Source organism: Xenopus laevis, chromosome 4L, assembly GCF_017654675.1.
Source record: "Xenopus laevis strain J_2021 chromosome 4L, Xenopus_laevis_v10.1, whole genome shotgun sequence".
Classification (NCBI taxonomy): Eukaryota; Metazoa; Chordata; class Amphibia; order Anura; family Pipidae; genus Xenopus; species Xenopus laevis.
This window is the reverse complement of record NC_054377.1, coordinates 102,069,949-102,092,011: the sequence shown is the minus strand read 5'-3', so window position 1 is coordinate 102,092,011 and position 22,063 is coordinate 102,069,949. Positions and strand designations below refer to the sequence as shown.

General features: G+C 36.0%; 1 long non-coding RNA gene across 1 annotated transcript; it reads right to left on the bottom strand.

Annotated features, from left to right (window-relative positions):
* Positions 1-303: 303 nt before the first annotated feature.
* Positions 304-21,200, bottom strand: LOC108713661. Its single transcript, XR_005966821.1, has 3 exons — positions 21,102-21,200; positions 12,049-12,259; positions 304-1,161 (listed from the first exon to the last, which is right to left on the bottom strand). It is a non-coding gene; the product is annotated as an uncharacterized LOC108713661 (long non-coding RNA).
* Between the last annotated feature and the right edge of the window lie 863 nt (positions 21,201-22,063).

Below are 22,063 nucleotides of genomic sequence, written 5' to 3'. Positions count from 1 at the left end.
CTAAACACAGGGGCTTATTTATCAAAATCTGAAATTTTCTAGAATCCACAATTTGACCTTATTTGTAATTTAAAAGCTCGATTTTATCGGATCAGAGAAAAAAGTGATAAAACCGAGTAAAAACCCGAATCATACAAGATATTTTTTTTCAGATTTTTTTTACCGATTCCCTGATTTTTTATAGGCTTTTTCCTGAAAAGCCAGAATTTTTTGGATTTTTGCCTGAAAAGCGTCAGATTTTCAAGCTAATTCCAGCGCAGACCACAGAAACTTCCAAATAGAATAGGGACCTTTCCCATTGACTTATTATTTACAACCTCTGCAGGTCTAAGATGGAGGACTTTCGGATTCTAACTTTTTGCAGCCTCTGGGAATAATAAATCTCAAAAGATTCAAGTTTTTTTTTTCCACTCAGATTTTTTTGGGTTTTTAACATTTGGACTTTAAAAAATAGCCCCATCCCCAGTGTCCTCACATCTTTCCTTGCACCATACATACCAACAATAACACTCTTCCTATACTCAACTCTTGCATAACATTATTCTCCCATACAAAAGCATTAACAGAACTAAAATAAAATAATTAGGCCGCATATCTAACTCCACTTTATCTGCTAAAATTCATTACAGAGCTTTGAAAATATGTGGACATTTACACAGTATATCATGTAGTTAAATTGGCTATGTGTGGTATATTTCAACGCCAGTTTTTTTAGACACCTTTATAAGTATGCCCCATGAAGAGATGTTGATCTAAAACGGCATGGCTTAATTAGCAATTACACAGTATCAGAACAGGCCTTTACAAACACTGAAGTCTAACATTGCATTAGATAAAGGTATTTGCTGCACCTATCCAAACAATTATGATATCATTGCTAAGATATTGGAAAACACGAAATAAGGAACTGAAAAAGTCTTTGAATACAATGCTTTGACTGACAGCTAAATAATGGCTCTTGTTATACTAGTTCTATTAGGTTCTACAACTTCAAAAAATTATCTACAGCTTATACAACTTATTTTTTGTTTCCTTTGCCTGTCCCAGTAGACACAAGCCTCCAGGGCGAGACATATTAATTAAATCCTTAATCTCTCTGCAAGAGGGTTCGATTTTGTGATTTTCGACTTATTCTGGCACGTTTCCAGGTTAAAGTTGCCTCTGGGGAAAAAAAGAAAAACATAGAAATAAGAATATTAAATCAGTAAAATAGCTAAAACCCTCCCTCCTAATTTACTAGCAATGTTTACAGACCAGAAAGAAAGTAATAATAATGCAGCCCTATTCAATTTCTATTTGTTTAAATACCGTAAGTAGAAAGGCTCACAACATATTGTAAATATTCTGATGCATATCTGGTATTGCTACTATTGCAAAAAATATTGGGTTAATGACTCGATAAATTCTTAAATCTGAGCTCCACATCTGTATACCATTATTTTATTTTTTTTTACATTTCTTTCACCTCTTATTAACACCACGTATTAATGTTTTGATGAATGATAATCGATCAATATTTTGTTTCAATTCAGTAGCACTAACCTATTTTTTAGTTTTATGTTCCATTTTGCAATTACAACTTTTAGCTAGCTAAACATTTAAAAGCACAGTCTGCCAAAGCAAATGCATTTTTTCCCCAACGACTTCCTTTTCTGTCATATTGTCATTTTAACAGAGCTGAACCTTCCCCAATTTATTTTAATAAAAGCTTTTCTATAATATCGGCTCTGCCATCTCTTCTAAGAAGTTCTCTAGCTCAAGACCTTTTGTTCTAAATAATAGCAAGACTAAAAGTCATAGAAATCTGACCTTGGCAAATATGATATATGTCAGACTGAAACCTTTTGTGTTAATATCATGGCTTTTTCTTTCTTTTCTTGCCAAGAGTTTGTGTATATGCATGTTCAATAAGATGTTCCAGTATGTTCTTTTGTATTTCAGGAGCCACTTTAGGCTGAAGTACTCCTATTATTATTACAAATTATATGGGCTAAAAAGGGGTTATGAGATGTATATATGTAAAGGAGAAGAAAACACATCTCGCAATTTGTTGGTCACCAAACCCCCCAATAAGCAAATATGCAAACTTTTTTTTCCTGAGCCTGTGTACATCTTATACAAGCCTCTTATTGTTGTTTCACGAGTGAGCTTGTCATTTAAGAAACCGTAAGATTAAATGTTCAAATAGATACTTTCCTGCAACATTCTTAGCATATTCTATTGTCCTGTTTATTAGTCATATATGTGCCTAATTGTTGTTGAGTGTAGAATTTTAAAAGAATCTCTACAGAGTTGAAAATAAAATTCAAATTTTTAGGTTAAAAAAAATTATTTTTTTTTAGATGTATTATAATAGCTTAAATCTGAAAATACTACAGCTAAAACCTGTCATGATCCTGTAGAATTCAATGGCAAAGGTTCCTTCAACCATTTAAAGATGTTCCTAGCCTTCATGATTTTTTCTGTGGGTTTCGCTCGAAAACTCTATTTATTCAAGCAATTCAATGCAAAAACTCGATTAATACAAGTCTTCGAGTTGTTCACCCAGAATTCACTGATTCAAGTTTTTTCCATTCGAGGTTGTGAGTTAATTCGAGGTATAAAAAACATTACAAACTCGACCTTAGATACATAAGCCCTTAAGCTTTTACACTACTGGCATGCTATATATAATTTCACCATAAAGGTATTGCTTTTATATGCTTTTGCATTACCCCTCTGATCCCCCATGTTTCTCTATTTGGGGGCTGCCATATTTGTGCAGTGGTAATCTGTTAGAAGCGACAGTCAGGTTTCCAAAATAGTCAAATTTAGGAACTTAAAGTAACTTCAAGTTATTAAGTTACTTACATATCAGCAAAAAAATGATCAATGTACCCTATAGGTAACTTCTGATGTACATTAATATTTTGAAGATTCGATTTTAAGTGCCAGTATCACTTTAATATTGTATTATTCAGCTAATATTGTTAAATGTAAGGCTAGTATTTAATTATTATTATTATTATTATTAATATTATTATTATGCCTTTCTGACATTCAAGTTTTTTTCTGAGAATTCCATTCGAGTTTTCGGGTCGATTCAATTCATCCGAGTTTTAAAAACTAGATTTTATTAATAAATTTTGAATTTATGGGAGTTTTTAAAAACTCACATTAGCTGAATTAGGTGGGTTAAACATCTTTGCATGTTTTTTTGTGTGAGTGTGTTTGTGGCTCCTTCATCACTACTAAATGAATGAAGTGGACAATTTATTGTTTTTCCAATGATAAACCTTTATTCCTGGAGGGGGGGACAGGCTGCACCATTCATGATGACCATGCACATTTGTCTACTGTCTGACAGTTATTCTCGCTGTATGTACAGGGCATCATGTGTTTTGTGTCAGCATCTATATGCACAGACACACCATCATTTTATTGGTTGCAATTAGTCCTCACAAACCAGGAAAAAATATAATCTACATCCTGTATAATAATCTTTTTTAAGTATAAAAAAAACAGAAAATACTTTTATATTCCTTCGTTTTCTACAGTTTTTCTGTATAATGTAAGAAACCTACAGTTATTATAGATATCCATCAGAATGCCATTAAAAGACAATAACAGCAGTGGGTTAACCCTAGCCGTAATATGAATACAGGATGCATGATCATGTGGTTAATAGTGAATGTTCTGTGATTAACTGCCCCTGTTTGTTACAAGCTCCTATTAAGACTCTCTGCATTGGCTGAGGAGACACCACGGACCAGTGGATGATTAATGAATGCAAGTTCGCATGCTGATTAGAGTGTGGCAGTTTAATAAACTCTTCCCACATTAAATTATTTAATGCATTCATGCTCATGCTAGCTTTCCAGTGGTCAGCTTGACCACCTATGTGCTAATATTAGGAATTGGAATTCAGAGGATGGAAGAAATAAAGCAGTATATGAGATAATTAGCTCTTGTGTCTGATAAATGGGGCAATACCTATGTGTATACATGTTTTAGAACATCACAAATGATGTTTTCATTAACTAGAATATTCCTTGAAATTAAAAAAAGAAAAATGTTAGTTGGGACTTGGTTCACAAACTGTTCATCTGAAGGCAGCAGTTACTCAGGGTAAATATCTCTGAAAATTTAACGTTACTCATAAAAATAAGACATGTTGTTTAAGATGGCAATGAAACAAAAATTATGCATGAAGCTTATCAAAAAATGTTTCGAATGTGAGCACATCCTAATAGCAAACATTACGGTCTCTGAGGCATACAAATTATTGGGGAAAAAAGATTTGCACAGCAGTAGAAAACAAATTACAAATATGCCAGTATTTTACAATGCTCCTTCATATTTATTTACTGGAGATTTATGATTTATTATTACTCATGAAAGGTGAGTTAATTACAGCGCAGAAGTGAGAAGAGGAGTACAGGAAGGAGTAAAAGGTGGTATCTCAGCCGTCAATAAACTACAGAGCTGTGCTGGATCTTTCCAGACTTTCTTGTAATGCAGACTGTACACGTGCAATGCATACACAAAAAAGAATACAAATATATATATAGATATGTGTATATATATATATATACATGGTAAGCAGACACAGGCAGCCTTTCATGTGGGGGGGCCACACAAGGCCCGTAGGCTGCCAGTTGGACAGCCCTGGTCTAGAGTATTCATTTAAGTGCGCAAGGCAAAGTAAAAAAAATATGTCTGCAAATAAATGCATGTTTTCATAGGAACAATATGCTATATGTCTTTAGTACATTCAATGTTCAGAAACACGTTGATGTATTTATAACCATATAGATAGGTACAGGGTACGGTTGTTCGATCATCGTCTTCTTTAAGCTAATAGAAGTCATGAACAAGTTCTCTTTCATTTCAATTCATGTTAATTTGCAACCCGCACAACCATTATGTGAGCGAAATCTTCTCGTTAGGTAGGAGAATTATGCAGCATATCTATTTGGGGAATCTAACATGGATCTTCCTGGTCTTGTGATATTTAAACTGCCAGATATAGCATGAACTTGAACAGGTTTTTGTTATCATGCACGTGCATTAAACTCAATGTTTCTTTGAAATCCAAGAGTATGAAATACAGACCTCTTGGTAAAACTGTGTTCATCCACATGGTTGTTATATGACTAACACTATACAGCTGCAGTGTGTCTAGCATATGCCTAACAGCAATTGTGTGACTGCATGAACTCTTGTTGCTATAAATTCCTCCCCCTACATTTGCCATAGTCATCATCTATACGAACTTCCTCTCCCTGTGCAAAGGTGAAGATGATGAGTTCATTAAGAGAGGTCATATAGTATCAGGAAGAGTATGGGTGAATATTTAGATATTTAGAGAAAAATATAACTGTGATATACAGGTATGGGACCTGTTATCCAGAATGCTTGGGACTTGGGGTTTTCCGTAACTTGGATCACGATACTTTTTTTGCTAAAAAAAAATCATTAAGTAAACATTAAAGTGGACCTGTCACCCAGACATAAAAAGCTGTATATTTAAAGTCCTTTTTAAATTAAACATGAAACCCAAATTCTTTTTTCTATTAAAATATCTATTACTTTAATGTAGTAATTTTAAAATCTCAGCTGTCAATCATATATTGCCTGCCCCACCTCAGGCACAGCAATTGCCTTGATTTTCCATTCTACTCTTCCTAGATGTTACTGATATATCCCCTCCCTTCTCACAGTCTAATTGAGTAGCCTATGCATGGACATGGACATTAGGTCCCCCATTGGGGCGCATAACAAGAATTTGGCATGATGCAAAGCTTTCCTTAATAACAGCTTTATACAAAATGGTGCCCACCTGCTTGTGATGATTGTGAATTCCAAGAAGGAAGGAAACAAGATTAAAATCATTTATATAATGTAAGTAAAGTTTATTTTGCTTGACAATCAAAATAAAAAAGTATTTGGAATTATTTCTTAGGGCAATAAGTACCCTTTAAATAAACCCCTCGATTTGCCTAAGGACTAAGGATTTATTATATCTTAGCTGGGATCAAGTACAAGCTACTGTTCTATTAAAACAGGGAAAATAAAAAAATAAATTCAAAATGTAAAATATTCAACTTAAATGAATGGGGCATATCTACTGCAAATAGTGATGGGCGAATAAATTCGCCAAAATTCCAACTATTTCGTCCCTGTTCCGGGAAATTTGAAGAGTGCAGAAGCAGAACCCTGAGCCAGTGCAGTTTTCTGCTGATAGTAGCACCTGCCCGGGGTGTCGGGTAAGTATATACAATTACTTGGGGGTGCCTAACATTTGGCATCCACAAGTGGCAAATTACTTTCCTTCTCTGTTAAATGACTTATGCTTACATCAATATAAATTCAGTGAGCATATAAAGGTCATATGTGTGTATTTATTAGTGATGTTCTTGAAATTTCTGGGAGTGGCCACTTTTTATTAAAAATGTGCAAGAAAGGACAGAGATCCTCCATTGTCCTAGGCCATGAGCCTACCCTAAAACAAATATGGCATGAGCTTTACATGTTGAAAACAAGTGTGAATATAATATTTTTAACAGTTACAACTTGTAAACATAATCCCACTTTTAATACAAAAAAGTCAGTGTTTTGACTTTTACTTCTGACTTTTTTTGTCTTACAGGATACGATTTCACTGACATATTTTTGAGGATGTAGCTTCATTGTATCAATTCGCCAGTCAGAACCTGGCAAAATAGATTTCCTTTAAAATGGTAAAGAATTGAAATTGTCACACTTTGATAAATTAGCTGACCGAAAATTTCTGCTGGCGAAACGCAGCAAAAGTTTGCTACAAGGTAATTCACTACGGCCATTCCGTAATTCGGAGCTTTCTGGATAAAGGGTTTATGGATAACAAATCCAATACCTGTTCTGCTAAAACAGTATATTAATATGAAAATATAAAACAGAGTTTTATTACTACAGAGGGAAAAGGAATCATTTTTTAAAATATTGATTATTTTGATAAAAATGAGTTTATGGGAAAAAGGCTTTCTGTAATTTTGAACTTTCTGGATTACGGGTTTCAGGATATGTATATATATATATATATATATATATATATATATATATATATATATATATATATATATATATATAATGTTTTTAATAATAACAAACCAACCATGAATGAACAAAAGTATTCTGTATACAGCACTTCCCAAAGCAGCACATTTGCACTACATATTTATAAATGATAGAAAAAGACTTATTTTCAGTGCTTGCTATTTCAGTTTGATGATTAAGACTTGACAGGATATATTTCTTATACCCTCAGTATCGTTTTTGGATTTCTGGATAAACACAAAATATTTGCATTTCAAATCTAAAACTATTGAATGCTTCAGAATATAGACAAAACGATACATAAATGCACCTAAATGCATCTACACACACATAGCTCACAGATTCATAACAGCACTTGATTAATTTTTTTGTTGTGTCTTAGGTTTTGACATGTCACTGAAAGTTCTATGACCAATATCTTCACCCTTCTGAAATTGTGCCTCCAATAGTAATTATACAGCAATGAAAAAGTGCTAAACTTGAGATAGCAAGACTCCGCAGATCAATCTTTTTCAATTGAATCTGAACTTGTTTACATAAACCATAATTCAAGTTTTTAAAAATGTCACTGGGGGAGAAACTGATTTATTCTTGTCGTCTTAAAAAAAAAAGTTCACATCAAATGCGATTTTAACAACTTCTAAGTACTGAGACTAACGTTCTTTTTTCGGGAGCAAAGGAAGAGCATGTTTAATCTCAAAAAAATATATCTTATTGTAAATCAGTGTCATCCAATTAAATCTTTATCTTATTTCGGTTCACATTTGAATAAATCATATTTAGCATAATATGCTGGTTTATAATCTAAGAATGAAGAAATCATTTACCTGAAGGTGCCATCTGCAATGTATTATGCAAAAAAATGTTTCTTTTTTTTCACAGTAGCATTGCCCATGAGGAGTAAAGGGCTTATTTTAATGTATAAAACAATGCTACATATGGATTTATGCACCTGCTTTCCACAATTACTACATCATCATAAATTAATGCTGCTTGAAATATCATCATAAATTAATGCTGCTTCTATTTCTTTTTTTAAACCTTTTTCTTTTTAAAGTAAAACTGACCTTGATGGTGTGCAAATACTCTTATGGTTGTTGATGGAAAAAAAAAACCTAAAATAAAAATATTTTGTTTCCTATGCTTTATTTTAAAAACCCTCAAATGATTTAGCTATTAAAGCAATGTCTTATGTAGTTCATAAGGCAATTCTGTGAAATGTATAAAGGCACAGGTCTACAGGGTAAGTGCTTCTATATAGATCATGGTGCTCCTTGGATCTATCCATGACATTTATGGGGAGTTTTAAAAGACTTTATTAGGTTAGGGCTCTGTATATATTATATAAGCATCTGTGTAAAAGCATCCCTTCAGTTGTTCCTAACAACACATGAGTGATATAATTTTATATATAGTATACTACTATATAATATCATTTTTTAATTGTGAAGAGCTTGTGGTTCCTTATCATATTATAGGTTAATGTGCCTTTTTTAATCATATAAGAGAGAATGGGGGACCTCAGTTGACTATGCATTATGAATTTTATTTGTTCCTGTATTTCTATGGTTCAGATCATTTGGATCCTTATTTGAAGGCCAGAGAGGGGTACCTGAGACCTATGTGTATACTGGGGAGTTTACTTGGTAGATTTGTATGATACAAACTATTCTTTGTAGATACAAACAACTAATGGAATGGACTTTTTTTCACAGTGGTTCATACTATGGGTCCTGTTTCTGATCCCTAATCCCACTGCCAAATAAGGGGAGTCGGTACTAGGATGGTTATTAACATTTATTATGAAATCAAATTAATTGGGTGGGTTCATAGGTTGGCATGGGGTTCCTTTTTATTTATTACAGTCCTCAACCCATATGTTGATCAGGGCAAAGATAGGGACATTAATTGTCTTCAATCACCCCCAATCTTTGGGTTGGGGAGCAGCACCACATTCCCGGAGCACAGTAATACAGTCTGGCACTTGAAAAACATTAATATTCTTACCAGTATAATTTTTACTCAACTCACGAAAATATTTGCCAATGTTAACAAATGGCAACAAAAATGCATTTATATTTTGCCTTATTTTTTTTTGTCTTCCCTTGTCTGGTCTACGTTTTGACCTCTTTATGTATCTATGCTTTTAATCAGTCAGAGAGTTCTGTTGAACTAAAGCAGTATTCAAATGTGTATCTTCATTTAATGTCACTATAAATGTACATTTGAAACATTTTGACATGGGCCACAGGCAGCCTTATCTGAATATTTGAAAACTATGAAGCTGGGAGCATAAGGTCAAGGTCAAGGGTTTTTACATTTGGATATTATGAAAGGTGCTAGAAATGTTTCTAAATGATTAAAAGTGTATTAAGATCTACAGCTCTAAGTGATTGGAAAGGAGATCTGACATATAACAGGTATTCTATGAATGTCACAAATCTGTATTTCACAAACTGTATTGAGAATATGGAATATTTCACATGTGCTAAGCTTCTAAAACATCAAAGCATTCTGGCAATTTCCATTGTTTCTATGAAATATGCGTTCCTTAGCTTTATATATACAATTAGCGTCTCTTATCATACAGACATTGATAAATAATCGACCTAATGATTTAAAAGCCACTGTCCTTTCAGAAAGAACTATAGCAAAATGCCCTTCTCTGTAAACAACCTCTTCTTAATTAGGAAGGAACAGACCTGATGGTCCAGTAGGTGTGAAGAGGGGACGCCTGCTGCACCCAAGGTGGGTCCTTCTGCTGCTTCTGGGTTTAAGCGATGGTGCGTGTGAAATCATCGCACACTCTCTATTCAAGCTAATGTTCTTTGCCCAACATAGGTCTACTTTGCTAGTTCCTGGGTTCGATTTCCTGTGTGTTCATTCGTGTTTTGACCTTGCTTGTCCTGACATTTGCCTGAAATTTGACCATTCTCTCAGATCCTGTTTATTACTGCTTATTGTGTACCGACCAGGCCTGTGACCTTGATTATGCTCCAGTCTCCCGAATTTGTACTGCACTTCCTGAATTAGTATTGACCCGGCCTGTCCTTGACCATGCTTCTATTCTCCATTACTGTTTGCATGTAAGGTTCCCTTGCTCACCCAGAACTCTCTTCTAGGTCCTCACATTAAGATCTGGCAGCATCCGAGTAGCGGAGGGATCCTCCTGAAGTGAAAGGCGGTTGTTAAGGGCAGAACAGTGAGCCATGACCGGGGCCTTGGGGTCTGTTCTCGGTTTCGGATACCTAACGTCAAATTAATGATTTGAATTGGAAAATTTCCATTCATAGCAGACAATTGTGGCACATTTTTATATCACTTAATTATCAGTATAAGCATGTTCTAAGATAACAGATAAAATACATCAGTTTGCATATGACTTGGTACAGCTGAGCATTTACAGTAATTCAATGTAATTTGTGGGCATTAAATAAGCTGTGTATCTCCAGTAGTGACTTTTCCTGTGCTATCCCTAAGCACATACTATGTGTCAAAAAAATTCTGTATAATGCATACATTATAGTTAAAGTTCCATATCGTGTTATTTGCAAATTTGATCAAATTTATAATGTTCTTTGAAATAAGTGAAGAAAAACTGTTTATTACAAATAACTGAATAAATAACCTTTTTTCTATATATGCACTTGTGTATTATTTTTCCACAACAGATGGAAGAGGGAACATTGATATTTATAAAAATGATTTATTAGTTAAATCATTTATTAATATGCTTGTGGGTAGTTTATGAATCAAGATGAGTTACTGAAGCTGTTCCAATGGATGCAACTGTTCTTTTTAAGCAAAGCAACGTGCCATCTGCTGCACCAGTATGTATCACAAAAAGTCAGCAAAGACGCCTTGTAGGTCTGGCCAATCATAGAACTAATTAGCTTAATACAGATCATTTCAATCTGATACACAATTGGTTCCTCTGCTCTCAAAGCCAAGATACAAAATGACAGTTGTCTTGCCACTCATTTTGTACAATCTAGCTTCAATGTTGAATTTATTAATAACTGATTTAAGTCTATGCCATAAATAAAAAAGCATGAAAAGATTTGCTGTTGAGGGCTAATGATTAAAGCACACAAATAAAATGACATCTGACAACATGCACTGGACTATACCTATAAACATCAGACTTCGTAGCCATGTGTACCTGTAGTTCTTGTAGCCTGCTTTTTAATGTTCTTGTAGCCAAGCAAATAGCTCATAAAACAAATGTTGAAACTGTTTGTTATTACTACCTATAGTTTGTGTTTTTTGTACAAGAAACCATATTAAACACAACACAGGCTAACAGGTTGGAGTAAAATTTCAATAATTATCCTGTAAATGTAAACATAAAATTCTTAAGATTCTTTATGTTTTTGCCTTTGGGATTACTGTGTGAGTCATATTCATCTGTTATCTAAACAGAACCCTACCTGGCCTATAGCATTTTATAGGACTTTAGAACCTTATCTCCAGTCCTGCAAAATCAAATAAGCATTTTTTTACAAGAAAAATCAGACAAAATAATCAACGTTGAACCTTACGTATAAATGCATATTGGGCATTTGTATTTTTTGGTGTTTCTGGCCCTTAACAAAAATATAAATTTCCAATCGTGGGACTAAACAAAATAACAATTATAACACATGAATCAAAAACTGTAACATCCCCAAGTACTGGTGCTTGCAAGGTACAAACTTCAAGTATGTGCTGCAATTTTTTGACTGGGCTTTGAATACCGCTGTCATTGTTGTAAACTTTATGCTTTATTTTATATATAAAATATATGATAGTCAGGGAAGTTCTATTTAGAATGACGTAGTGACTTTGTAATAGTTAAATTATCATAGAAAGGCAGTTGTAAGCAGGGCACATGGCTTAGTTAGGTAGGGTACAAGCAACAAATAAAGGTAGATTGCACTTTAAAGATCATGTCAGATTATTAACACTAGTAATGAATACAAAAAGATATACCGGTACTGGCAGCTGGGTGAGCAGGAGATTTTGATAGCAGTTTGAATTTCCTGTCCTGTATTTAGTGCAGCTCACTTTTTCCATCCTAATTCCTGGTTTTTATCAGATGTACTCTCATGCCGAGTATAGCAGTGGCCCAAAGCTTCTAAAGAACGTGCTGCCCCAGAGCTGGGCATTTATTGCAGTCCTACAAATCTGCTCCTGTTTTTGGCTAGTAAATGGTGCAAGGCAAAGATATTTCTAGTAAAACATACAATATCAAAATACAAAACTGTCCACACATACACAGATTTTTATGTACAATTCAATCAATTCCTGACCAACTGTATAATGATCTGTACATGCGTTGCCTCTCAAAATGTCTTTATCATTAGCTCCTTTACCTTGGTATACCATTGTAATAGTATACCCTCATTTGTCAATAATAAAAATTAAAGAATGCATAGCTATTGGTAGGTAGAAAAAAGAATGTTACTGCATATGGGCCAGATGAGCCTGCATTAAATAATAGAAAATCAAAATAACTATTGGCAACTAGACAGGGGGCAATAGGTAATTACATAGCAAATAAGGCATTACTAGGTTTAGGCTAAGCAATTAGCAGCCTAAGGGTAATTTTAGAAACAATATACAAATGTGTAACAGAGTTAAAAGATTGAAGGTACAGGAATAACAAAGGTAACAGGATCATCACATTTTGCAAGAAATACATCTGAAAATCATCTTGCAACTGTTTTTTAGATACTGAACATAACCCTACAGAGTGCAGGGGATTCTAGCCTATGCCTTTTTTGTCAGAAAAAAACACTGACCACATATGATTAATATTTATGCTAAAACTCACGCATTCGTGATTTGCATCTGTTCTGTAAACTAACAGAAATTATAAGCAGATGCTGCGTACACACTAAATTACACACAGACACAATGAAATTAGCATTTCACAGCTGTAAATAAAAAAATAAATAAGGTAAAGTCATTTTAACCTTTCTCGTGGAATTATTGTATTTCTTAAAGAGCCATTTACCAAAAGCAGAAGGAAAAGCTGCTGGTGGAGTTATAATTTAATAATAATGATGAAGAGCAACAGGTTGGACTAACTTGCTCTGTATTTTTATATAATGTGCACATGCCATTTTCATTTTTATTTAAATAGGTATATTTTAGCTAAAATCTGTAAATATTGCCATTGTTCTTAAAGAGGCCTTCAAACCATTTTTGACACAATTCTAAACAATTTCCAATATACATTCATTACAAATTATTTTATCATTTAATTGTTATTAAAATCAGTATCTTTCAGACTGTTTCTGACTCTTTGAAACAATGTTGCAAGCTAACTAATTAATGCTGTGCAAAAAACCTTGAGGAGATCTGAATCCTGTTTAGGAATCAGTATACCCAGAAGGCTGCATGTTGTCAAATACTCAGAGATAATAGTAACACTATTGCAAAATAAATAAAATCTAGCCAAAAATGGTCATATTTTAACCATTAGGTTTTTCCCACTACAGAAAACCTTTTCCATGCCTGTCTCATTAAATAAAATGGACTTCACAAGACATGTTGATGTCAGGTATTGGTGCCAAATTAAAAAAAAAATAAAAGGCGCTTTTGACTTGTATTGAGCGCCCAAGTTGGTTCTCAGTTTCCTGACTTCAGCTAAAGCCTTATATCGATTGGATATTGACTTTTTGCCTGTCTTCTGACCTCCGTACCTTGCCGCCTGCCTTTTGACCCTTCGCCTGTCCACGATTTTCTCTGCCTGATCCTTTTTGTACCCTGACTCTGAATACCTTGGCCTTGAGGATCCTCACCTGTTCCGCAGCAGAAAGTTCCGGGCCCCAAAAGGGCATTGGTGAAAACCGGATTAAGGTGGGGCTCTCCGTCTACACCTAAAGGGTAATTCTGACAGTCCTTGGGCTCCTAGGGCGTTATACATATTCTTCAAACTGTTGTGCCATATTAAATAGAAGATTGTGAAAATATGTACAACTGAATAACCTTCCCAGTGACAACCTTTACTAGAGGAGCTGCTTATTTATTGGCTGAGCATACAAAGAAGAGGGATTAAATCCTGGTCCCCTGTTTCATATTTCGTATCTGTGCAAGTACATATATCTTCAAAAACATGTTTTTACATTACAAAGTTATGATCATAAAATTGGCAAGCTCCCATATAATGTCATAGTAAACCCCACATGGTGGTGGCTCTATAAAAGCCACAAGCTGGGGAGGATTAAGTTAGATAAACCAATGCTTTGATCTTGGCTGTCTCTCCTATAATAGCTAATGCAGACGGAGGCTCATACTGTGAAACAGATGACTGGGTCAGAAGACACTTTTCCCCAAAAAAATGTAACTATGCAGAGAAGTACAAAAGGGGCTGGCCAAAGGTAAATAGTTAGTTAGGGCCACCATGTGGGGATTATTTTGGCATGGTACGGTGGCTTGACAATTTTAGGATCATAACTTTGTAGTTAAAAATGGCACTCTCCTATAAAAGCTAAATGCAGGGGAAGATTTTCCCTGTGATTGAGACCAATGCCTTGGTCAGGAGACACTTTGCCTGCTCTATGCTCCCTGTATGTGTTTTACTCTGCCTGCCCTATGATCCCTTTGTGTGCCATACTGTACCTGCTCTGTGCTCCCTGTATGTGCCTACTTTGCCTGCCCTATGCTCCCTGTGCGTGCCGTACTTTGCCTGTCCTGCTCTACCTGTGTGTGTGCCATACTCTGCCTGCCCTATGCTCCTTGGGTGTGCCGTACTCTGCCTGCCCGATGCTCCCTGTGTGTGCCATACTTTGCCTGTCCTGCTCTGCCTGTGTGTGTGCCATACTCTGTCTGTCCCATGTTCCCTGTGTGTGCCATACTCTGCCTGCCCTATGCTCCTGTGTGTGCCATACTCTGCCTGCCCTATGCTCCTGTGTGTGCAGTACTCTGCCTCCCTATGCTCCTTGGGTGTGCAGTACTCTGTCTGCCCGAAGTTCCCCATGTGTGCCATACTTTGCTTGTCCTGCTCTGCCTATGTGTGTGTCATACTCTGTCTGCCCCATGTTCCCTGTGTGTGCCATACTCTGCCTGCCCTATGCTCCCTTTATGTGCCTACTCTGCCTGCCCTATGATCCCTGTGTGTGCCATACTTTGCCTGTCCTGCTCTGCCTGTGTGTGTGCCATACATTGTCTGCCCCATGTTCCCTGTGTGTGCCATACTCTGCCTACCCTAAGCTCCTGTGTGTGCCATACTCTGCCTGCCCTATGCTCCTTGGGTGTGCTGTACTCTGCCTGCCCTATGCTCCCTGTGTGTGCCGTAATCTACCTGCCCTATGCTCCCTGTGTGCCATACTTTGCCTGCTCTATTCTCCCTATATGTGCCTTACTCTGCCTGCCCTATGCTCCCTGTGTGTGCCATACTTTGCCTGTCCTACTCTTTCTGTGTGCCATAGTGCCATACTCTGTATGCCCCAAGCAGGAGGCATATGTATTTAAGGGTGTCTTAATATGACTTAACTTGTTTTCCCATATGATTGATAAGTGATATCCCTTCAGTGAGCACCAACTATTTGGTGTCTTGGTGTGCTACATGGGTGGTAACATTGGTGTGGTTTAAAACAGGAAGTGGTCAACACTGGTTTCCGTTATTGGCCCTCCATCATGTAGGCCAGAAAAATTCCGGCCCTCGGTACCCCAGAAGTTGGACAGTAAATATGATCTCAAGTAAACATACTGTTTGTTTTCAACAAATATTTTTGTTTATTGTAAATTATCATTGGGCTGGTAGTAGAATTTTGAGTAAGTAAAATTAATTTGAATGATCATATTTCATCCTTCTTGCAGGGAAAATGCTTGGCAATGAGTTTTATAACCTATGTCTCACCGGGCTTGATTTTAATATATTATATCACAAAATCTTCCCTAACTGTAATAATTAGCAGTTGGAATCTATTTTCTGTCATTTATATTTTCAAAACATCCATCAAGTTCTATCTCATCAGCTGCCAGGTGGAAAGTAACTTTGTTGTTCAAAGCTATCAGATGACAGAACAAATTCATTAATGAGGTATATTTCAGAATCTCTCATGAATAGGATTTGCACATTATACAGTATTTATAGGATTTGTTACATTATACGGTTATCCCGTAGATAATATGGCAAGTCATTTCAGAAAAAAATGCTTTTGTTTTTTGAACCTCCAGCATTTAAAAAAAATATATGCCTGTGAACAATTCAGCAGTTGCTAGTCTTTCCAAATAATTTAGATTGTGTTTGTAGAAACCTTGGCCTTACAAAGGGGTGTCAGCATTCTGCGATTGCAAAAGAAATGTCAAAAGACAAACCATTACACAGAAAAACACAGAATTGTTTTAGCCAATATCTTTAAAGTGGATTTAAGCTCTATTAGCAAATGATGTTAGTGTGTTTATTGATTTTCATGACTTTTCAAGACATAAACAACATGTTATCTTCAGTTAATATAATATTTTGAAAGATGTATTTTATTTCGTTTGACGACTGAGTTAGTATACACATTTCAATTTATTTGGAGATTGTATTGAGATCTGAGAGCAGAGTCTAGCATTTAGTTTTTTGCCCTGAATTAAGTCTACATTTTCATGATATTTCCTAGCATATATTAGCATTTTAGCCCTACACTATTTTCCAGGGAAACATCTATTTTGCTCACTTGTTTTTTCTTATTTTTACAGAGACATGGTAAATATATCAAAGGGTTAACAGAGAGTTTTACACATGAACCAGTTTGTCTGTCCACCTTTTGATAAATAATTTCCAAAGTGTTTCATGTTTGAGTTTGAAATGAGTTTGGATGAGTGTCCGCAGTGCTGAAATGCAATGCAGTACACATTTCTCTCACTGAAGTGTAGGGGGTCAGATTCTACTTACACCCCTATGTATCCATCCTGGTCTCTCTGAGCTATTTTATTCTCTATTGTTTCATCCACTCCTATGCTGGTGCCATGAGGTCTTGTCACCAGCATAGTAGTGATCTAATTAGCCATGGGATGGGAGATGTGCCTGAAAGATCTGGGATCCCAAGAGTATGCCAAAGATGGACAACCTAGGAAGGATCTGGGAGTGGTACTTTAAGAGAAGGAAGTTCCACCAAAGGTTATAAAGGCCCCCATCTCACATCTTGTTAGAGAAAGGAGAAAGATACCATCCAGGAAGCAGCAAAGGAAATGCCCCATTAAACTGGACAAGAAGAAAAGACCTGAATCATCAATGCCACTTAGACCAACCCATTGTCTGACAAGCTGCAAGATGTCCAGCAGTTGTGGGCCAGCGGGCCAAACTTTGATTGCATCCCAGTAAGTAAGCCACCACTGGCAGCTCTACAAGCAGCAGTATCTAGTTTTTGAACCTGCTAAATTAGAGCAGCTACTTCATCTAAAGGGTGATTTGGAGAACAGCACTACAGCACAGCACTGGAATATAATATATACTGTATATAATTGGTAGCCTATACTGTCTTAGCCAAAAAGCTTGTTCCCATGTGTCCCCATGTATAGATATTCTTATATTTTATTCAAAGTCATTTGTATATCATCAGATGCTTCATTTGTTTATATAGCACCCGTAAATTACGCACTCCTTGTGCAAAACAGGCATTTCTATAGAAGTTTTTTTATATTTAGTAGGACCCCCCCAAGATATATTCCTTGAACCCGATAAGTGGAGGCAGCATGCAGTTAAGTACCAGGTTTTTCTCTTCCAACAATACCAGAGAGAGTAACTGATCGCAAAATAATGGTGTACCATGCAAATAAATTGTTTGCTTTTATTTTCTTATAGCTCTGTTGGTGCTATGGGATAGCCTAAGAATAAAGGTTGAGGTCCTTTATGGCATGTTTAGAATTTGAAGGATAGTTCATCTTGGCCTTTGTTCCTAAATCATATCATAGGATAACATAAACATATTACAAAATAAGCATTGCAATAAAATAACATTATGCAGTACGGTTTTACATTTGTATCTATTACTATTGACTTGATAGAATTATTCTACCTATTTGACATGGAAAAAGTGCTATTTAGTGGTGCATTGGTAAAATTTGTTTCTAGAAATTTAATTACTGCAAATGAATGATTGTGTTTCGAAAATTAATTTAGATATTAAAAATGATGTTTTCAACCAGATCTGTTATTCCAATTAAATATTAACTCAACACTGTTTTCTTCCTAAATGGAATGAAGTGCACCTATTCATCTCCGTGCTTAAAATTCCAAGAAAGCCCAGGCTGCCACCAGTCCTGTGCATCACTTACTGTAATTTATTTTCAGAACTTAATTCTATTTATAAATGAAAATCCTATTAAGAGAAGACAAGAAAAATTAGTCCAATGTTTTGCATTGGTAGGGTAGAAATAAAATGAGTGCCCTAACCTGAAGTGACATTTACAAATTACCTGTTAATTTAAACTGGGTTGAAGGATGACAGAGTTTAGTCAGACTGACATGGAATGACAGTCAGGTCTGCTCTGGTCATAAAGACCCTATGGTTAGCACATTTATCTGCTGTTTCCACGGGGAAAAATATGTTTCCTCTATAATAAAGTATAGTTTTTGTAAACCCTATTTGCAGGCTGCTAAGGCTATGCTTTATGGAGCTATAAAACACATCTGTATTTAAAGATGAAAATATTATTTATCCACAAAAAGGCAATGGCCTTTTGAATCCAGTCTTATGACTGTAGTTAACAACTGCAGTCCGAGCAAAGACATCAGTAATCTAGGACAGTCGTGCACAGGGCTGAAAGCAGTGCCAAGTAAATATACATATTTTCATCTAGTTTTACACAAAAATAGCACTAATGTATGAAGAAAAATGCCATAGCTATAGCAGGGTTTTTGTTTCCATTGCCGTGGGTATTGATCCCTGCATAAAATTATATTGTATTCCATGTGAAATACTATTAATATGTTGTTTTTGTTGACAGCCTGCAACATTTCCAGTAAAGAATTCATCTTTTATTTAACCTTCACTTTGTGGCAATGCAATAGAAACATAATTTTAATAAGCACAGGCTAACAGACAGATTCTAAGAAAATGGCCACAGATTGAGTTATAAATGTTTGTATTCTTTATTCAATGCTAGAAATCCTTTGAACCTACACAGGTAGGCATTTTTGATGTTAATGATAATAAAAAGGATGATTAAATAGATCACAACTGATGCACATATGTTCCTAATAGGACTAGATAACCTAGGCCTAGGGTATAGGGACAATGGTCACAAAGAAACTCATTGTTCTCAAGGGTGGTTCACTTATTATGGATTTTAAGGCTTCTACCTTATAAAACAACAGGTTTAAAATCTTTTTTTATGTAGGATTTCGTTACTATTTGTGTTTTAAAATCACGTGATGAATATTCTTTCACTGTACCTTGAAATCTAGGTTTGCAATCTCGTCCATAAACTCGCTTTGAAAGTAGGGTGCGACATAAAGTACGTGCACAACCCCGATGTCATTAACTTCAGTGACTAATGTGCAAGCATGAAGAAAAGTCTACAGAAGCTAGTGTTGCAAGTGTGGTCGTACCCCTTCAATAAAAGGACAAAGACTGGCAAGCTTTGGTATAAAAAAAAATTCAATAAATAAAAAAATACAAAAAAATGACTACAACATGAGATGTGCTGATCCAGGGAGAGAGGAAGGAAAACTAAAACCTCTGTGCCAAAAAAAAAACCTTAACTGCCTGGCATTGCCCCCTCCCCCCACTTCATTACCAGGAAAACTCTTGGTGGGCCCAAGTGTAAGTGGGCCCACCGACTCCTAACCATTTGTTACGTCATTAACTATTTCTGTATGGGAACAAAGTGGAGAAATATGGCCTATGGTCTATTTAGTTAATCTGCTAGGCAGGCACTGAGGTCTCCCTCACTCCTGAGCAGTGGGATAGTACAATGTTCTTTAAAAAGAAAAGTGTGTTGCTGAGTTTTACAATTTAATTAGGAGAGGCATGGCATATTTAAGTGATTCATTGTTCTACATTAAGCATCAGCTGTTTTAATACAGCTTTGTAAAGCTAGACTAATCATGGCTGTGCATTTGACCTCTTTACTTTAGCCTCTGAAATCTTATTAGAAGTGGTACTACTCTGGTACTACCTCTTTAACAAGTATAAATGCCTAATGATTATATGATAACATTAGCTTTATATGCTAATATCTACCAAGTGACCACACATGGGGCCAAATTGAACTGTGTCCAAATAAATGTTTTCTTGGTCACAATTACCAGCAGAAGGAGGAAAATTCAGCAAATGTGAAGAAGGCAGATGGGAAAAACATACAAGCACATCTCCATGTTATGTGAAAAAATATTGCCTTCTTCCAGAGGCCCTGAAGGGTTAATTGCATGGGTAGTTATTGAAGCATGACGATTGTTGTCCAGTTATTGATTATAGAGTCATGACAAGTTCCACCTAGAAATGTCCAGTTCTAGCTACAAGTATGTATACAGCTATATATATATACAAGACTGTACTGTATTTGTTATCCACACCTGCATTACTTTACAGCTTAGGAATGTTTCAAGCAATTAATAATTCTTAGTGAAGACTGTTTCCTGACAGGTAGGTGATTTATTTTTCTGTACTCCAATTCCTGTTCAAAAGATGTTTGCACAGTTAATAAAGTTGGTGTTGTGGAAAGGCACAGTGAGCTGATCTACATCAATTAATAGATGCTGGGTGTATTCTAGTACTATCCATGCGGTATGATTTGCTGAATGCAATAAAGGATGAAACTGTGTGAGTGGTTGGTGTGTCCAAGTTGTTAATAATAGTGTATGCAAAATTCAGGCATCATTAATTTAGATGTTTTGTATATACAGCTGCAGGAATTAAAAAGCATTGTTGTAAGAATTATTTAAAGTCAACATAAAGGCTACACTTCAACTTCAAGTATCATAGATAGCAACATTATAGCAGGGTCTTAAAGACAACACTAGGGATTCTACATAAATCATAACTAGTGATGGGCGAATTTGTCCCGTTTGGCTTCGCCATGAATTGTTGCATTTCGCTTACCTTTTGCCCGTTTCGGGAATTTCGTGCAAAATTCATTAAAGTCAATGGGCGTCCGATTAATTGTTGCCGCCAGAAAAATTCGCCGCGAATTTGCACCTGGCGAAAAAATGTGATCATCACTAATCATAACAGATAACAGAAGGAAATGACATCAAATGACAGTAAAAGGGTGTTCGATATAGATCAGAGATTTTCACTTGATACAGGTTTTGAATGTATTAATTAAAAACTGCCAATAGTTCTTCAGTGAAAAGTCTACAATAAGCACTTCTAAAAGCTAGTATGCTTCTTAAAATAATGGTTCTTGGTCATAAAAAGTTTATTAAAATGCCTCTGATGCAGGACTGGAACTAGGGGTAGGCAGAGTAGGCACGTGCCTAGGGAGCAAAGCTTGGAGGGCGCACGGCATGTACCTCTAACTGCTGCCTACCCCAGTCCGGTCTGAAGAAACCTGAGATATGCACATTGCAAGAGCGCCTAGGTGAGGAGAGGGTGGTATGCTTGGCCTGACACGGCCTGTCAGTGTGCACGTGAGCTCCCTTAAGTATGTGCTCCTGTACATGTGCACATGCACGCGCTGTCATATTTGCACGCATTGGATGGGGTGAAGCGACCGGTCGGGTCTGGCCCAGCTTTGCTCTGATGTTTTCTTTGGGTGTAGCATTCCACAGCCATGCATGATACTGTTGTCCACAGGGTTAAACTCCTACCCATGTCACTTGTCCAATAGGACTTCTTGTAGAACAATTCATAAAGCAATAACTGGGGCATCTAACTGTAGTGGTTCTGGACAAGACTCCACACAACAGAACTTGACTAATCACAGTTGTAGGCTTTTAGCAGGTACATGGATTTGACTGGAAGACAATGATGAACAAGGCAGGGCTGGTCACAATGCTTTTATTTTATGTTCAGCTCTTCTATAGGTATTTCCATTGAGGAATTTATATGGTCTTGGTGAC